This window comes from Triturus cristatus, chromosome 10 (assembly GCF_964204655.1).
Source record: "Triturus cristatus chromosome 10, aTriCri1.1, whole genome shotgun sequence".
NCBI lineage: Eukaryota > Metazoa > Chordata > Amphibia > Caudata > Salamandridae > Triturus > Triturus cristatus.
In genome coordinates, this window is record NC_140593.1 from 866,485,132 (window position 1) to 866,503,912 (window position 18,781).

An 18,781-nucleotide genomic window follows, 5' to 3' on the forward strand; every position below is an offset into this window, starting at 1 on the left:
ATGTTGAATAACTACTTTTTAAAGCCTCAATGTGACCAAAATTGCCATTTTTACAGACATTTTCTCCTACTCAGAAGCTTCTTTTCGAGCAATTTCAGTCATTAAAATTACTCTAAACACACTTATTTTAGTTCCAAAAGTGGTAATTCACATGGAATAGTGATTTACAGTAAAAAAATTAAACATTAAAAAATTTCCATTTCTGACCATCTGGAGAAATTTCGACAGGTCATGGGTCATCGTTTTTCATTAGAAAAATGATTTTTTGGACTGTAGCAAAATTGATTCAAAATGTCATTTGGAATGTGCCTCATGTTGAATAACTACTTTTTAAAGCCTCAGTGTGACCAAAATTGCCATTATTAAAGACTTTTTCTCCTATTCGCAAGCTTCTATTTCGACCAATTTCAGGCATTAAAATGACTCTAAACACACTTATTTGTGTTCCAAAAGTGATAATTTACATGGAATAGTCATTTGCAGTCAAAAAATTAAACATGAAAACATTTCAATTTCTGACCATTTTGAGAAATTTCGACATGTCACGGGTCATCGTTTTTCATTAGAAAACTGATTTTTTGGACTGTAGAAAAATTGATTCAAAATGTCATTTGGAATGTGCCTCATGTTGAATAACTTCTTTTTAAAGCCGCAATGTGACCAAAATTGCCATTATTACAGACTTTTTCTCCTATTCAGAAGCTTCTTTTTCGACCGATTTCAGGCATTAAAGTGACTCTAAACACATTTATCTTTGTTCCAAAAGTGATAATTTACATGGAATAGTCATTTGCAATCAAAAAATTAAACATTAAAAAATTTCCATTTCTGACGATCTGGAGAAATTTCGTCAGGTGACAGGTCATTGTTTTTCATCAGAAAATTGATTTTTTTGGACTGTGGAAAAATTGATTCAAAATGTCATTTGAAATGTTCCTCATGTTGAATAACTACTTTTTAAAGCCTAAATGTGACCAAAATTGCCATTATTACACACATTTTCTCCTATTCAGAAGCTTCTATTTCGACCAATTTCAGGCATTAAAGTGACTCTAAACACACTTATTTTTGTTCCAAAGGTGATAATTTACATTTAATAGTGATTTGCAGTCAAAAAATTCAACAATTAAAATTTCCATTTCTGACCATCTGGAGAAATTTCGACAGGTCACGGGTCATCGTTTTTCATCAGAAAATTGTTTTTTTGGACTGTGTAAAAATTGATTCAAAATGTCATTTGGAATGTTCCTCATGTTGAATAACTACTTTTTGAAGCCTCAATGTGACCAAAATTGCCAATATTACAGACTTTTTCTCTTATTCAGAAGCTTCTATTTCGACCAATTTCAGGCATTAAAGTGACTTTAAACACATTTATTTTTGTTCCAAAAGTGATAATTTACATGGAATAGTCATTTGCAGTCAAAAAATTAAACTGTAAAAAATGTCCATTTCTGACCATCTGGAGAAATTTTGACAGGTCACGGGTCATTGTTTTTCATCAGAAAATTGTTTTTTTGGACTGTAGAAAAATTGATTCAAAATGTCATTTGGAATGTGCTCCATGTTGAATAACTACTTTTTAAAGCCTCAATGTGACCAAAATTGCCATTTTTACAGACATTTTCTCCTACTCAGAAGCTTCTTTTCGAGCAATTTCAGTCATTAAAATTACTCTAAACACACTTATTTTAGTTCCAAAAGTGGTAATTCACATGGAATAGTGATTTACAGTAAAAAAATTAAACATTAAAAAATTTCCATTTCTGACCATCTGGAGAAATTTCGACAGGTCATGGGTCATCGTTTTTCATTAGAAAAATGATTTTTTGGACTGTAGCAAAATTGATTCAAAATGTCATTTGGAATGTGCCTCATGTTGAATAAGTACTTTTTAAATCCTCAATGTGACCAAAATTGCCATCATTACAGACTTTTACTCCTATTCAGAAGCTTCTATTTCAACCAATTTCAGGCATTAAAGTGACTCTAAACACACTTATTTGTGATCCAAAAGTGATAAGGTACATGGAATAGTCATTTGCAGTCAAAAAATTAAACATGAAAACATTTCAATTTCTGACCATCTTGAGAAATTTCGACAGGTCACGGGTCATCGTTTTTCATCAGAAAACTGATTTTTTGGACTGTAGAAAAATTGATTCAAAATGTCATTTGGAAAGTGCCTCATGTTGAATAACTACTTTTTAAAGCCTCAATGTGACCAAAATTGCCATTATTAAAGACTTTTTCTCCTATTCGGAAGCTTCTATTTCGACCAATTTCAGGCATTAAAGTGACTCTAAACACACTTATTTTTGTTGCAAAGGTGATAATTTACATTTAATAGTCATTTGCAGTCAAAAAATTAAACAATTAAAATTTCCATTTCTGACCATCTGGAGAAATTTCGACAGGTCACGGGTCATTGTTTTTCATCAGAAAATTGATTTTTTGGACTGTAGAAAAATTGATTCAAAATGTCATTTGGAATGTTCCTCATGTTGAATAACTACTTTTTAAAGCCTCAATGTGACCAAAATTGCCATTATTACAGACTTTTTCTCTTATTCAGAAGCTTCTATATCGACCAATTTCAGGCATTAAAGTGACTCTAAACACACTTATTTTTGTTCCAAAAGTGATAATTTACATGGAATAGGCATTTGCAGTCAAACAATGAAACATTAAAAAATTTCCATTTCTGACCATCTGGAGAAATTTCGACAGGTCACGGGTCTTCGAATTTCATCAGAAAATTGATTATTTGGACTGTAGAAAAATTGATTAAAAATGTCATTTGGAATGTGCCTCATGTTGAATAACTACTTTTTACAGCAACAATGTGACTAAAATTGCCATTATTACAGACTTTTTCTCCTATTCAGAAGCTTCTATTTCTACCAATTTAAGGCATTAAAGTGACTCTAAACACACTTATTTGTGTTCCAAAAGTGATAATTTACATGGAATAGTCATTTGCCATCAAAAAATTAAACATTAAAAAATTTCCATTTCTGACCATCTGGAGAAATTTCGTCAGGTCACGGGTCATCGTTTTTCATCCGAAAATTGATTGTTTGGACTGTAGAAAAATTGATTAAAAATGTCAATTTGAATGTGCCTCATGTTGAATAACTACTTTTTAAAGCAACAATGTGACCAAAATTGCCATTATTACAGACTTTTTCTCCTATTCAGAAGCTTCTTTTTCGACCGATTTCAGTCATTAAAGTGACTCTAAACACATTTATCTTTGTTCCAAAAGTGATAATTTACATTGAATAGTCATTTGCAATCAAAAAATTAAACATTAAAAAATTTCCATTTCTGACCATCTGGAGAAATTTCGTCAGGTCACGGGTCATCGTTTTTCATCAGAAAATTGATTGTTTGGACTGTAGATAAATTGATTAAAAATGTCATTTGGAATGTGCCTTATGTTGCATAACTACTTTTTAAAGTCTCAATGTGACCAAATCTGCCATTATTACAGACTTTTTCTCCTATTCAGAAGCTTCTATTTCGACCAATTTCAGGCATTAAAGTGACTCTAAACACACTTATTTTTGTTCCAAAGGTGATAATTTACATTTAATAGTCATTTGCAGTCAAAAAATTAAACAATTAAAATTTCCATTTCTGACCATCTGGAGAAATTTCAACAGGTCACGGGTCATCATTTTTCATCACAAAATTGATTTTTTGGACTGTGGAAAAATTGATTCAAAATGTCATTTGGAATGTGCCTCATGTTGAATAACTACTTTTTAAAGCAACAATGTGACCAAAATTGCCATTATTACAGACTTTTTCTCCTATTCAGAAGCTTCTTTTGCGACCGATTTCAGGCAATAAAGTGACTCTAAACACATTTGTCTTTGTTCCAAAAGTGATAATTTACATGGAATAGTCATTTGCAATCAAAAAATTAAACATTAAAAAATTTCCATTTCTGACCATCTGGAGAAATTTCGTCAGGTCACGGGTCATCGTTTTTCATCAGAAAATTGATTGTTTGGACTGTAGATAAATTGATTAAAAATGTCATTTGGAATGTGCCTCATGTTGAATAACTACTTTTTAAAGTCTCAATGTGACCAAAATTGCCATTATTACAGACTTTTTCTCCTTTTCAGAAGCTTCTATTTCGACCAATTTCAGGCATTAAAGTGACTCTAAACACACTTATTTTTGTTCCAAAGGTGATAATTTACATTTAATAGTCATTTGCAGTCAAAAAATTAAACAATTAAAATTTCCATTTCTGACCATCTGGAGAAATTTCGACAGGTCACGGGTCATCAGTTTTTCATCAGAACATTGATTTTTTGGACTGTGGAAAAATTGATTCAAAATGTCATTTGGAATGTGCTTCATGTTGCATAACTACTTTTTAAAGTCTCAATGTGACCAAATCTGCCATTATTACAGACTTTTTCTCCTATTCAGAAGCTTCTATTTCGACCAATTTCAGGCATTAAAGTGACTCTAAACACACTTATTTTTGTTCCAAAGGTGATAATTTACATTTAATAGTCATTTGCAGTCAAAAAATTAAACAGTAAAAAATGTCCATTTCTGACCATCTGGAGAAATTTTGACAGGTCACGGGTCATTGTTTTTCATCAGAAAATTGTTTTTTTGGACTGTAGAAAAATTGATTCAAAATGTAATTTGGAATGTGCTCCATGTTAAATAACTACTTTTTAAAGCCTCAATGTGACCAAAATTGCCATTTTTACAGACATTTTCTCCTACTCACAAGGTTCTTTTCGACCAATTTCAGTCATTAAAATTACTCTAAACACACTTATTTTAGTTCCAAAAGTGATAATTCACATGGATTAGTCATTTACAGTAAAAAAATTAAACATTAAAAAATGTCCATTTCTGACCACCTGGAGAAATTTCGACAGGTCATGGGTCATCGTTTTTCATTAGAAAAATGATTTTTTGGACTGTAGCAAAATTGATTCAAAATGTCATTTGGAATGTGCCTCATGTTGAATAACTACTTTTTAAAGCCTCAGTGTGACCAAAATTGCCATTATTAAAGACTTTTTCTCCTATTCGGAAGCTTCTATTTCGACCAATTTCAGGCATTAAAATGACTCTAAACACACTTATTTGTGTTCCAAAAGTGATAATTTACATGGAATAGTCATTTGCAGTCAAAAAATTAAACATTAAAAAATTTCCATTTCTGACCATCTGGAGAAATTTCGACAGGTCACGGGTCATCGTTATTCATCAGAAAATAGTTTTTTTGGACTGTGTAAAAATTGATTCAAAATGTCATTTGGAATGTTCCTCATGTTGAATAACTACTTTTTGAAGCCTCAATGTGACCAAAATTGCCAATATTACAGACTTTTTCTCTTATTCAGAAGCTTCTATTTCGACCAATTTCAGGCATTAAAGTGACTTTAAACACATTTATTTTTGTTCCAAAAGTGATAATTTACATGGAATAGTCATTTGCAGTCAAAAAATTAAACAGTAAAAAATGTCCATTTCTGACCATCTGGAGAAATTTTGACAGGTCACGGGTCATTGTTTTTCATCAGAAAATTGTTTTTTTGGACTGTAGAAAAATTGATTCAAAATGTCATTTGGAATGTGCTCCATGTTGAATAACTACTTTTTAAAGCCTCAATGTGACCAAAATTGCCATTTTTACAGACATTTTCTCCTACTCAGAAGCTTCTTTTCGAGCAATTTCAGTCATTAAAATTACTCTAAACACACTTATTTTAGTTCCAAAAGTGGTAATTCACATGGAATAGTGATTTACAGTAAAAAAATTAAACATTAAAAAATTTCCATTTCTGACCATCTGGAGAAATTTCGACAGGTCATGGGTCATCGTTTTTCATTAGAAAAATGATTTTTTGGACTGTAGCAAAATTGATTCAAAATGTCATTTGGAATGTGCCTCATGTTGAATAACTACTTTTTAAATCCTCAATGTGACCAAAATTGCCATTATTACAGACTTTTACTCCTATTCAGAAGCTTCTATTTCAACCAATTTCAGGCATTAAAGTGACTCTAAACACACTTATTTGTGATCCAAAAGTGATAAGGTACATGGAATAGTCATTTGCAGTCAAAAAATTAAACATGAAAACATTTCAATTTCTGACCATCTTGAGAAATTTCGACAGGTCACGGGTCATCGTTTTTCATCAGAAAACTGATTTTTTGGACTGTAGAAAAATTGATTCAAAATGTCATTTGGAAAGTGCCTCATGTTGAATAACTACTTTTTAAAGCCTCAATGTGACCAAAATTGCCATTATTAAAGACTTTTTCTCTTATTCAGAAGCTTCTATTTCGACCAATTTCAGGCATTAAAGTGACTTTAAACACATTTATTTTTGTTCCAAAAGTGATAATTTACATGGAATAGTCATTTGCAGTCAAAAAATTAAACAGTAAAAAATGTCCATTTCTGACCATCTGGAGAAATTTTGACAGGTCACGGGTCATTGTTTTTCATCAGAAAATTGTTTTTTTGGACTGTAGAAAAATTGATTCAAAATGTCATTTGGAATGTGCTCCATGTTGAATAACTACTTTTTAAAGCCTCAATGTGACCAAAATTGCCATTTTTACAGACATTTTCTCCTACTCAGAAGCTTCTTTTCGAGCAATTTCAGTCATTAAAATTACTCTAAACACACTTATTTTAGTTCCAAAAGTGGTAATTCACATGGAATAGTGATTTACAGTAAAAAAATAAAACATTAAAAAATTTCCATTTCTGACCATCTGGAGAAATTTCGACAGGTCATGGGTCATCGTTTTTCATTAGAAAAATGATTTTTTGGACTGTAGCAAAATTGATTCAAAATGTCATTTGGAATGTGCCTCATGTTGAATAACTACTTTTTAAATCCTCAATGTGACCAAAATTGCCATTATTACAGACTTTTACTCCTATTCAGAAGCTTCTATTTCAACCAATTTCAGGCATTAAAGTGACTCTAAACACACTTATTTGTGATCCAAAAGTGATAATGTACATGGAATAGTCATTTGCAGTCAAAAAATTAAACATGAAAACATTTCAATTTCTGACCATCTTGAGAAATTTCGACAGGTCACGGGTCATCGTTTTTCATCAGAAAACTGATTTTTTGGACTGTAGAAAAATTGATTCAAAATGTCATTTGGAAAGTGCCTCATGTTGAATAACTACTTTTTAAAGCCTCAATGTGACCAAAATTGCCATTATTAAAGACTTTTTCTCCTATTCGGAAGCTTCTATTTCGACCAATTTCAGGCATTAAAGTGACTCTAAACTCACTTATTTTTGTTGCAAAGGTGATAATTTACATTTAATAGTCATTTGCAGTCAAAAAATTAAACAATTAAAATTTCCATTTCTGACCATCTGGAGAAATTTCGACAGGTCACGGGTCATTGTTTTTCATCAGAAAATTGATTTTTTGGACTGTAGAAAAATTGATTCAAAATGTCATTTGGAATGTTCCTCATGTTGAATAACTACTTTTTAAAGCCTCAATGTGACCAAAATTGCCATTATTACAGACTTTTTCTCTTATTCAGAAGCTTCTATATCGACTAATTTCAGGCAATAAAGTGACTCTAAACACACTTATTTTTGTTCCAAAAGTGATAATTTACATGGAATAGGCATTTGCAGTCAAACAATGAAACATTAAAAAATTTCCATTGCTGACCATCTGGAGAAATTTCGACAGGTCACGGGTCTTCGAATTTCATCAGAAGATTGATTATTTGGACTGTAGAAAAATTGATTAAAAATGTCATTTGGAATGTGCCTCATGTTGAATAACTACTTTTTACAGCAACAATGTGACTAAAATTGCCATTATTACAGACTTTTTCTCCTATTCAGAAGCTTCTATTTCGACCAATTTAAGGCATTAAAGTGACTCTAAACACACTTATTTGTGTTCCAAAAGTGATAATTTACATGGAATAGTCATTTGCCATCAAAAAATTAAACATTAAAAAATTTCCATTTCTGACCATCTGGAGAAATTTCGTCAGGTCACGGGTCATCGTTTTTCATCCGAAAATTGATTGTTTGGACTGTAGAAAAATTGATTAAAAATGTCATTTGGAATGTGCCTCATGTTGAATAACTACTTTTTAAAGCAACAATGTGACCAAAATTGCCATTATTACAGACTTTTTCTCCTATTCAGAAGCTTCTTTTTCGACCAATTTCAGTCATTAAAGTGACTCTAAACACATTTATCTTTGTTCCAAAAGTGATAATTTACATTGAATAGTCATTTGCAATCAAAAAATTAAACATTAAAAAATTTCCATTTCTGACCATCTGGAGAAATTTCGTCAGGTCACGGGTCATCGTTTTTCATCAGAAAATTGATTGTTTGGACTGTAGAAAAATTGATTAAAAATGTCATTTGGAATGTGCCTCATGTTGAATAACTACTTTTTAAAGCAACAATGTGACCAAAATTGCCATTATTACAGACTTTTTCTCCTATTCAGAAGCTTCTTTTGCGACCGATTTCAGGCAATAAAGTGACTCTAAACACATTTATCTTTGTTCCAAAAGTGATAATTTACATGGAATAGTCATTTGCAATCAAAAAATTAAACATTAAAAAATTTCCATTTCTGACCATCTGGAGAAATTTCGTCAGGTCACGGGTCATCGTTTTTCATCAGAAAACTGATTTTTTGGACTGTAGATAAATTGATTAAAAATGTCATTTGGAATGTGCCTCATGTTGCATAACTACTTTTTAAAGTCTCAATGTGACCAAATCTGCCATTATTACAGACTTTTTCTCCTATTCAGAAGCTTCTATTTCGACCAATTTCAGGCATTAAAGTGACTCTAAACACACTTATTTTTGTTCCAAAGGTGATAATTTACATTTAATAGTCATTTGCAGTCAAAAAATTAAACAATTAAAATTTCCATTTCTGACCATCTGGAGAAATTTCGACAGGTCACGGGTCATCATTTTTCATCAGAACATTGATTTTTTGGACTGTGGAAAAATTGATTCAAAATTTCATTTGGAATGTTCCTCATGTTGAATAACTACTTTTTAAAGCCTCAATGTGACCAAAATTGCCATTATTACAGACTTTTTCTCTTATTCAGAAGCTTCTATATCGACCAATTTCAGGCATTAAAGTGACTCTAAACACACTTATTTTGTTCCAAAAGTGATAATTTACATGGAATAGGCATTTGCAGTCAAAAAATGAAACATTAAAAAATTTCCATTTCTGACCATCTGGAGAAATTTTGACAGGTCACGGGTCTTCGAATTTCATCAGAAAATTGATTATTTGGACTGTAGAAAAATTGATTAAAAATGTCATTTGGAATGTGCCTCATGTTGTAAATAACTACTTTTTACAGCAACAATGTGACTAAAATTGCCATTATTACAGACTTTTTCTCCTATTCGGAAGCTTCTATTTCGACCAATTTCAGGCATTAAAGTGACTCTAAACTCACTTATTTTTGTTGCAAAGGTGATAATTTACATTTAATAGTCATTTGCAGTCAAAAAATTAAACAATTAAAATTTCCATTTCTGACCATCTGGAGAAATTTCGACAGGTCACGGGTCATTGTTTTTCATCAGAAAATTGATTTTTTGGACTGTAGAAAAATTGATTCAAAATGTCATTTGGAATGTTCCTCATGTTGAATAACTACTTTTTAAAGCCTCAATGTGACCAAAATTGCCATTATTACAGACTTTTTCTCTTATTCAGAAGCTTCTATATCGACCAATTTCAGGCATTAAAATGACTCTAAACACACTTATTTGTGTTCCAAAAGTGATAATTTACATGGAATAGTCATTTGCAGTCAAAAAATTAAACATGAAAACATTTCAATTTCTGACCATTTTGAGAAATTTCGACAGGTCACGGGTCATCGTTTTTCATCAGAAAACTGATTTTTTGGACTGTAGAAAAATTGATTCAAAATGTCATTTGGAATGTGCCTCATGTTGAATAACTTCTTTTTAAAGCCGCAATGTGACCAAAATTGCCATTATTACAGACTTTTTCTCCTATTCAGAAGCTTCTTTTTCGACCGATTTCAGGCATTAAAGTGACTCTAAACACATTTATCTTTGTTCCAAAAGTGATAATTTACATGGAATAGTCATTTGCAATCAAAAAATTAAACATTAAAAAATTTCCATTTCTGACGATCTGGAGAAATTTCGTCAGGTGACAGGTCATTGTTTTTCATCAGAAAATTGATTTTTTTGGACTGTGGAATAATTGATTCAAAATGTCATTTGAAATGTTCCTCATGTTGAATAACTACTTTTTAAAGCCTAAATGTGACCAAAATTGCCATTATTACAGACATTTTCTCCTATTCAGAAGCTTCTATTTCGACCAATTTCAGGCATTAAAGTGACTCTAAACACACTTATTTTTGTTCCAAAGGTGATAATTTACATTTAATAGTGATTTGCAGTCAAAAAATGCAACAATTAAAATTTCCATTTCTGACCATCTGGAGAAATTTCGACAGGTCACGGGTCATCGTTTTTCATCAGAAAATTGTTTTTTTGGACTGTGTAAAAATTGATTCAAAATGTCATTTGGAATGTTCCTCATGTTGAATAACTACTTTTTGAAGCCTCAATGTGACCAAAATTGCCAATATTACAGACTTTTTCTCTTATTCAGAAGCTTCTATTTCGACCAATTTCAGGCATTAAAGTGACTTTAAACACATTTATTTTTGTTCCAAAAGTGATAATTTACATGGAATAGTCATTTGCAGTCAAAAAATTAAACTGTAAAAAATGTCCATTTCTGACCATCTGGAGAAATTTTGACAGGTCACGGGTCATTGTTTTTCATCAGAAAATTGTTTTTTTGGACTGTAGAAAAATTGATTCAAAATGTCATTTGGAATGTGCTCCATGTTGAATAACTACTTTTTAAAGCCTCAATGTGACCAAAATTGCCATTTTTACAGACATTTTCTCCTACTCAGAAGCTTCTTTTCGAGCAATTTCAGTCATTAAAATTACTCTAAACACACTTATTTTAGTTCCAAAAGTGGTAATTCACATGGAATAGTGATTTACAGTAAAAAAATTAAACATTAAAAAATTTCCATTTCTGACCATCTGGAGAAATTTCGACAGGTCATGGGTCATCGTTTTTCATTAGAAAAATGATTTTTTGGACTGTAGCAAAATTGATTCAAAATGTCATTTGGAATGTGCCTCATGTTGAATAACTACTTTTTAAATCCTCAATGTGACCAAAATTGCCATCATTACAGACTTTTACTCCTATTCAGAAGCTTCTATTTCAACCAATTTCAGGCATTAAAGTGACTCTAAACACACTTATTTGTGATCCAAAAGTGATAAGGTACATGGAATAGTCATTTGCAGTCAAAAAATTAAACATGAAAACATTTCAATTTCTGACCATCTTGAGAAATTTCGACAGGTCACGGGTCATCGTTTTTCATCAGAAAACTGATTTTTTGGACTGTAGAAAAATTGATTCAAAATGTCATTTGGAAAGTGCCTCATGTTGAATAACTACTTTTTAAAGCCTCAATGTGACCAAAATTGCCATTATTAAAGACTTTTTCTCCTATTCGGAAGCTTCTATTTCGACCAATTTCAGGCATTAAAGTGACTCTAAACACACTTATTTTTGTTGCAAAGGTGATAATTTACATTTAATAGTCATTTGCAGTCAAAAAATTAAACAATTAAAATTTCCATTTCTGACCATCTGGAGAAATTTCGACAGGTCACGGGTCATTGTTTTTCATCAGAAAATTGATTTTTTGGACTGTAGAAAAATTGATTCAAAATGTCATTTGGAATGTTCCTCATGTTGAATAACTACTTTTTAAAGCCTCAATGTGACCAAAATTGCCATTATTACAGACTTTTTCTCTTATTCAGAAGCTTCTATATCGACCAATTTCAGGCATTAAAGTGACTCTAAACACACTTATTTTTGTTCCAAAAGTGATAATTTACATGGAATAGGCATTTGCAGTCAAACAATGAAACATTAAAAAATTTCCATTTCTGACCATCTGGAGAAATTTCGACAGGTCACGGGTCTTCGAATTTCATCAGAAAATTGATTATTTGGACTGTAGAAAAATTGATTAAAAATGTCATTTGGAATGTGCCTCATGTTGAATAACTACTTTTTACAGCAACAATGTGACTAAAATTGCCATTATTACAGACTTTTTCTCCTATTCAGAAGCTTCTATTTCGAACAATTTAAGGCATTAAAGTGACTCTAAACACACTTATTTGTGTTCCAAAAGTGATAATTTACATGGAATAGTCATTTGCCATCAAAAAATTAAACATTAAAAAATTTCCATTTCTGACCATCTGGAGAAATTTCGTCAGGTCACGGGTCATCGTTTTTCATCCGAAAATTGATTGTTTGGACTGTAGAAAAATTGATTAAAAATGTCATTTGGAATGTGCCTCATGTTGAATAACTACTTTTTAAAGCAACAATGTGACCAAAATTGCCATTATTACAGACTTTTTCTCCTATTCAGAAGCTTCTTTTTCGACCGATTTCAGTCATTAAAGTGACTCTAAACACATTTATCTTTGTTCCAAAAGTGATAATTTACATTGAATAGTCATTTGCAATCAAAAAATTAAACATTAAAAAATTTCCATTTCTGACCATCTGGAGAAATTTCGTCAGGTCACGGGTCATCGTTTTTCATCAGAAAATTGATTGTTTGGACTGTAGATAAATTGATTAAAAATGTCATTTGGAATGTGCCTTATGTTGCATAACTACTTTTTAAAGTCTCAATGTGACCAAATCTGCCATTATTACAGACTTTTTCTCCTATTCAGAAGCTTCTATTTCGACCAATTTCAGGCATTAAAGTGACTCTAAACACACTTATTTTTGTTCCAAAGGTGATAATTTACATTTAATAGTCATTTGCAGTCAAAAAATTAAACAATTAAAATTTCCATTTCTGACCATCTGGAGAAATTTCAACAGGTCACGGGTCATCATTTTTCATCACAAAATTGATTTTTTGGACTGTGGAAAAATTGATTCAAAATGTCATTTGGAATGTGCCTCATGTTGAATAACTACTTTTAAAGCAACAATGTGACCAAAATTGCCATTATTACAGACTTTTTCTCCTATTCAGAAGCTTCTTTTGCGACCGATTTCAGGCAATAAAGTGACTCTAAACACATTTGTCTTTGTTCCAAAAGTGATAATTTACATGGAATAGTCATTTGCAATCAAAAAATTAAACATTAAAAAATTTCCATTTCTGACCATCTGGAGAAATTTCGTCAGGTCACGGGTCATCGTTTTTCATCAGAAAATTGATTGTTTGGACTGTAGATAAATTGATTAAAAATGTCATTTGGAATGTGCCTCATGTTGAATAACTACTTTTTAAAGTCTCAATGTGACCAAAACTGCCATTATTACAGACTTTTTCTCCTTTTCAGAAGCTTCTATTTCGACCAATTTCAGGCATTAAAGTGACTCTAAACACACTTATTTTTGTTCCAAAGGTGATAATTTACATTTAATAGTCATTTGCAGTCAAAAAATTAAACAATTAAAATTTCCATTTCTGACCATCTGGAGAAATTTCGACAGGTCACGGGTCATCAGTTTTTCATCAGAACATTGATTTTTTGGACTGTGGAAAAATTGATTCAAAATGTCATTTGGAATGTGCCTCATGTTGCATAACTACTTTTTAAAGTCTCAATGTGACCAAATCTGCCATTATTACAGACTTTTTCTCCTATTCAGAAGCTTCTATTTCGACCAATTTCAGGCATTAAAGTGACTCTAAACACACTTATTTTTGTTCCAAAGGTGATAATTTACATTTAATAGTCATTTGCAGTCAAAAAATTAAACAGTAAAAAATGTCCATTTCTGACCATCTGGAGAAATTTTGACAGGTCACGGGTCATTGTTTTTCATCAGAAAATTGTTTTTTTGGACTGTAGAAAAATTGATTCAAAATGTAATTTGGAATGTGCTCCATGTTAAATAACTACTTTTTAAAGCCTCAATGTGACCAAAATTGCCATTTTTACAGACATTTTCTCCTACTCACAAGGTTCTTTTCGACCAATTTCAGTCATTAAAATTACTCTAAACACACTTATTTTAGTTCCAAAAGTGATAATTCACATGGATTAGTCATTTACAGTAAAAAAATTAAACATTAAAAAATGTCCATTTCTGACCATCTGGAGAAATTTCGACAGGTCATGGGTCATCGTTTTTCATTAGAAAAATGATTTTTTGGACTGTAGCAAAATTGATTCAAAATGTCATTTGGAATGTGCCTCATGTTGAATAACTACTTTTTAAAGCCTCAGTGTGACCAAAATTGCCATTATTAAAGACTTTTTCTCCTATTCGGAAGCTTCTATTTCGACCAATTTCAGGCATTAAAATGACTCTAAACACACTTATTTGTGTTCCAAAAGTGATAATTTACATGGAATAGTCATTTGCAGTCAAAAAATTAAACATTAAAAAATTTCCATTTCTGACGATCTGGAGAAATTTCGTCAGGTGACAGGTCATCGTTTTTCATCAGAAAATTGATTTTTTTGGACTGTGGAAAAATTGATTCAAAATGTCATTTGAAATGTTCCTCATGTTGAATAACTACTTTTTAAAGCCTAAATGTGACCAAAATTGCCATTATTACAGACATTTTCTCCTATTCAGAAGCTTCTATTTCGACCAATTTCAGGCATTAAAGTGACTCTAAACACACTTATTTTTGTTCCAAAGGTGATAATTTACATTTAATAGTGATTTGCAGTCAAAAAATTAAACAATTAAAATTTCCATTTCTGACCATCTGGAGAAATTTCGACAGGTCACGGGTCATCGTTTTTCATCAGAAAATAGTTTTTTTGGACTGTGTAAAAATTGATTCAAAATGTCATTTGGAATGTTCCTCATGTTGAATAACTACTTTTTGAAGCCTCAATGTGACCAAAATTGCCAATATTACAGACTTTTTCTCTTATTCAGAAGCTTCTATTTCGACCAATTTCAGGCATTAAAGTGACTTTAAACACATTTATTTTTGTTCCAAAAGTGATAATTTACATGGAATAGTCATTTGCAATCAAAAAATTAAACATTAAAAAATTTCCATTTCTGACCATCTGGAGAAATTTCGTCAGGTCACGGGTCATCGTTTTTCATCAGAAAATTGATTGTTTGGACTGTAGATAAATTGATTAAAAATGTCATTTGGAATGTGCCTCATGTTGAATAACTACTTTTTAAAGTCTCAATGTGACCAACATTGCCATTATTACAGACTTTTTCTCCTTTTCAGAAGCTTCTATTTCGACCAATTTCAGGCATTAAAGTGACTCTAAACACACTTATTTTTGTTCCAAAGGTGATAATTTACATTTAATAGTCATTTGCAGTCAAAAAATTAAACAATTAAAATTTCCATTTCTGACCATCTGGAGAAATTTCGACAGGTCACGGGTCATCAGTTTTTCATCAGAACATTGATTTTTTGGACTGTGGAAAAATTGATTCAAAATGTCATTTGGAATGTGCCTCATGTTGCATAACTACTTTTTAAAGTCTCAATGTGACCAAATCTGCCATTATTACAGACTTTTTCTCCTATTCAGAAGCTTCTATTTCGACCAATTTCAGGCATTAAAGTGACTCTAAACACACTTATTTTTGTTCCAAAGGTGATAATTTACATTTAATAGTCATTTGCAGTCAAAAAATTAAACAGTAAAAAATGTCCATTTCTGACCATCTGGAGAAATTTTGACAGGTCACGGGTCATTGTTTTTCATCAGAAAATTGTTTTTTTGGACTGTAGAAAAATTGATTCAAAATGTAATTTGGAATGTGCTCCATGTTAAATAACTACTTTTTAAAGCCTCAATGTGACCAAAATTGCCATTTTTACAGACATTTTCTCCTACTCACAAGGTTCTTTTCGACCAATTTCAGTCATTAAAATTACTCTAAACACACTTATTTTAGTTCCAAAAGTGATAATTCACATGGATTAGTCATTTACAGTAAAAAAATTAAACATTAAAAAATGTCCATTTCTGACCATCTGGAGAAATTTCGACAGGTCATGGGTCATCGTTTTTCATTAGAAAAATGATTTTTTGGACTGTAGCAAAATTGATTCAAAATGTCATTTGGAATGTGCCTCATGTTGAATAACTACTTTTTAAAGCCTCAGTGTGACCAAAATTGCCATTATTAAAGACTTTTTCTCCTATTCGGAAGCTTCTATTTCGACCAATTTCAGGCATTAAAATGACTCTAAACACACTTATTTGTGTTCCAAAAGTGATAATTTACATGGAATAGTCATTTGCAGTCAAAAAATTAAACATTAAAAAATTTCCATTTCTGACGATCTGGAGAAATTTCGTCAGGTGACAGGTCATCGTTTTTCATCAGAAAATTGATTTTTTTGGACTGTGGAAAAATTGATTCAAAATGTCATTTGAAATGTTCCTCATGTTGAATAACTACTTTTTAAAGCCTAAATGTGACCAAAATTGCCATTATTACAGACATTTTCTCCTATTCAGAAGCTTCTCTTTCGACCAATTTCAGGCATTAAAGTGACTCTAAACACACTTATTTTTGTTCCAAAGGTGATAATTTACATTTAATAGTGATTTGCAGTCAAAAAATTAAACAATTAAAATTTCCATTTCTGACCATCTGGAGAAATTTCGACAGGTCACGGGTCATCGTTTTTCATCAGAAAATAGTTTTTTTGGACTGTGTAAAAATTGATTCAAAATGTCATTTGGAATGTTCCTCATGTTGAATAACTACTTTTTGAAGCCTCAATGTGACCAAAATTGCCAATATTACAGACTTTTTCTCTTATTCAGAAGCTTCTATTTCGACCAATTTCAGGCATTAAAGTGACTTTAAACACATTTATTTTTGTTCCAAAAGTGATAATTTACATGGAATAGTCATTTGCAGTCAAAAAATTAAACAGTAAAAAATGTCCATTTCTGACCATCTGGAGAAATTTTGACAGGTCACGGGTCATTGTTTTTCATCAGAAAATTGTTTTTTTGGACTGTAGAAAAATTGATTCAAAATGTCATTTGGAATGTGCTCCATGTTGAATAACTACTTTTTAAAGCCTCAATGTGACCAAAATTGCCATTTTTACAGACATTTTCTCTTACTCAGAAGCTTCTTTTCGAGCAATTTCAGTCATTAAAATTACTCTAAACACACTTATTTTAGTTCCAAAAGTGGTAATTCACATGGAATAGTGATTTACAGTAAAAAAATTAAACATTAAAAAATTTCCATTTCTGACCATCTGGAGAAATTTCGACAGGTCATGGGTCATCGTTTTTCATTAGAAAAATGATTTTTTGGACTGTAGCAAAATTGATTCAAAATGTCATTTGGAATGTGCCTCATGTTGAATAACTACTTTTTAAATCCTCAATGTGACCAAAATTGCCATTATTACAGACTTTTACTCCTATTCAGAAGCTTCTATTTCAACCAATTTCAGGCATTAAAGTGACTCTAAACACACTTATTTGTGATCCAAAAGTGATAATGTACATGGAATAGTCATTTGCAGTCAAAAAATTAAACATGAAAACATTTCAATTTCTGACCATCTTGAGAAATTTCGACAGGTCACGGGTCATCGTTTTTCATCAGAAAACTGATTTTTTGGACTGTAGAAAAATTGATTCAAAATGTCATTTGGAAAGTGCCTCATGTTGAATAACTACTTTTTAAAGCCTCAATGTGACCAAAATTGCCATTATTAAAGACTTTTTCTCCTATTCGGAAGCTTCTATTTCGACCAATTTCAGGCATTAAAGTGACTCTAAACTCACTTATTTTTGTTGCAAAGGTGATAATTTACATTTAATAGTCATTTGCAGTCAAAAAATTAAACAATTAAAATTTCCATTTCTGACCATCTGGAGAAATTTCGACAGGTCACGGGTCATTGTTTTTCATCAGAAAATTGATTTTTTGGACTGTAGAAAAATTGATTCAAAATGTCATTTGGAATGTTCCTCATGTTGAATAACTACTTTTTAAAGCCTCAATGTGACCAAAATTGCCATTATTACAGACTTTTTCTCTTATTCAGAAGCTTCTATATCGACCAATTTCAGGCATTAAAGTGACTCTAAACACACTTATTTTTGTTCCAAAAGTGATAATTTACATGGAATAGGCATTTGCAGTCAAACAATGAAACATTAAAAAATTTCCATTGCTGACCATCTGGAGAAATTTCGACAGGTCACGGGTCTTCGAATTTCATCAGAAGATTGATTATTTGGACTGTAGAAAAATTGATTAAAAATGTCATTTGGAATGTGCCTCATGTTGAATAACTACTTTTTAAAGCAACAATGTGACCAAAATTGCCATTATTACAGACTTTTTCTCCTATTCAGAAGCTTCTTTTTCGACCAATTTCAGTCATTAAAGTGACTCTAAACACATTTATCTTTGTTCCAAAAGTGATAATTTACATTGAATAGTCATTTGCAATCAAAAAATTAAACATTAAAAAATTTCCATTTCTGACCATCTGGAGAAATTTCGTCAGGTCACGGGTCATCGTTTTTCATCAGAAAATTGATTGTTTGGACTGTAGAAAAATTGATTAAAAATGTCATTTGGAATGTGCCTCATGTTGAATAACTACTTT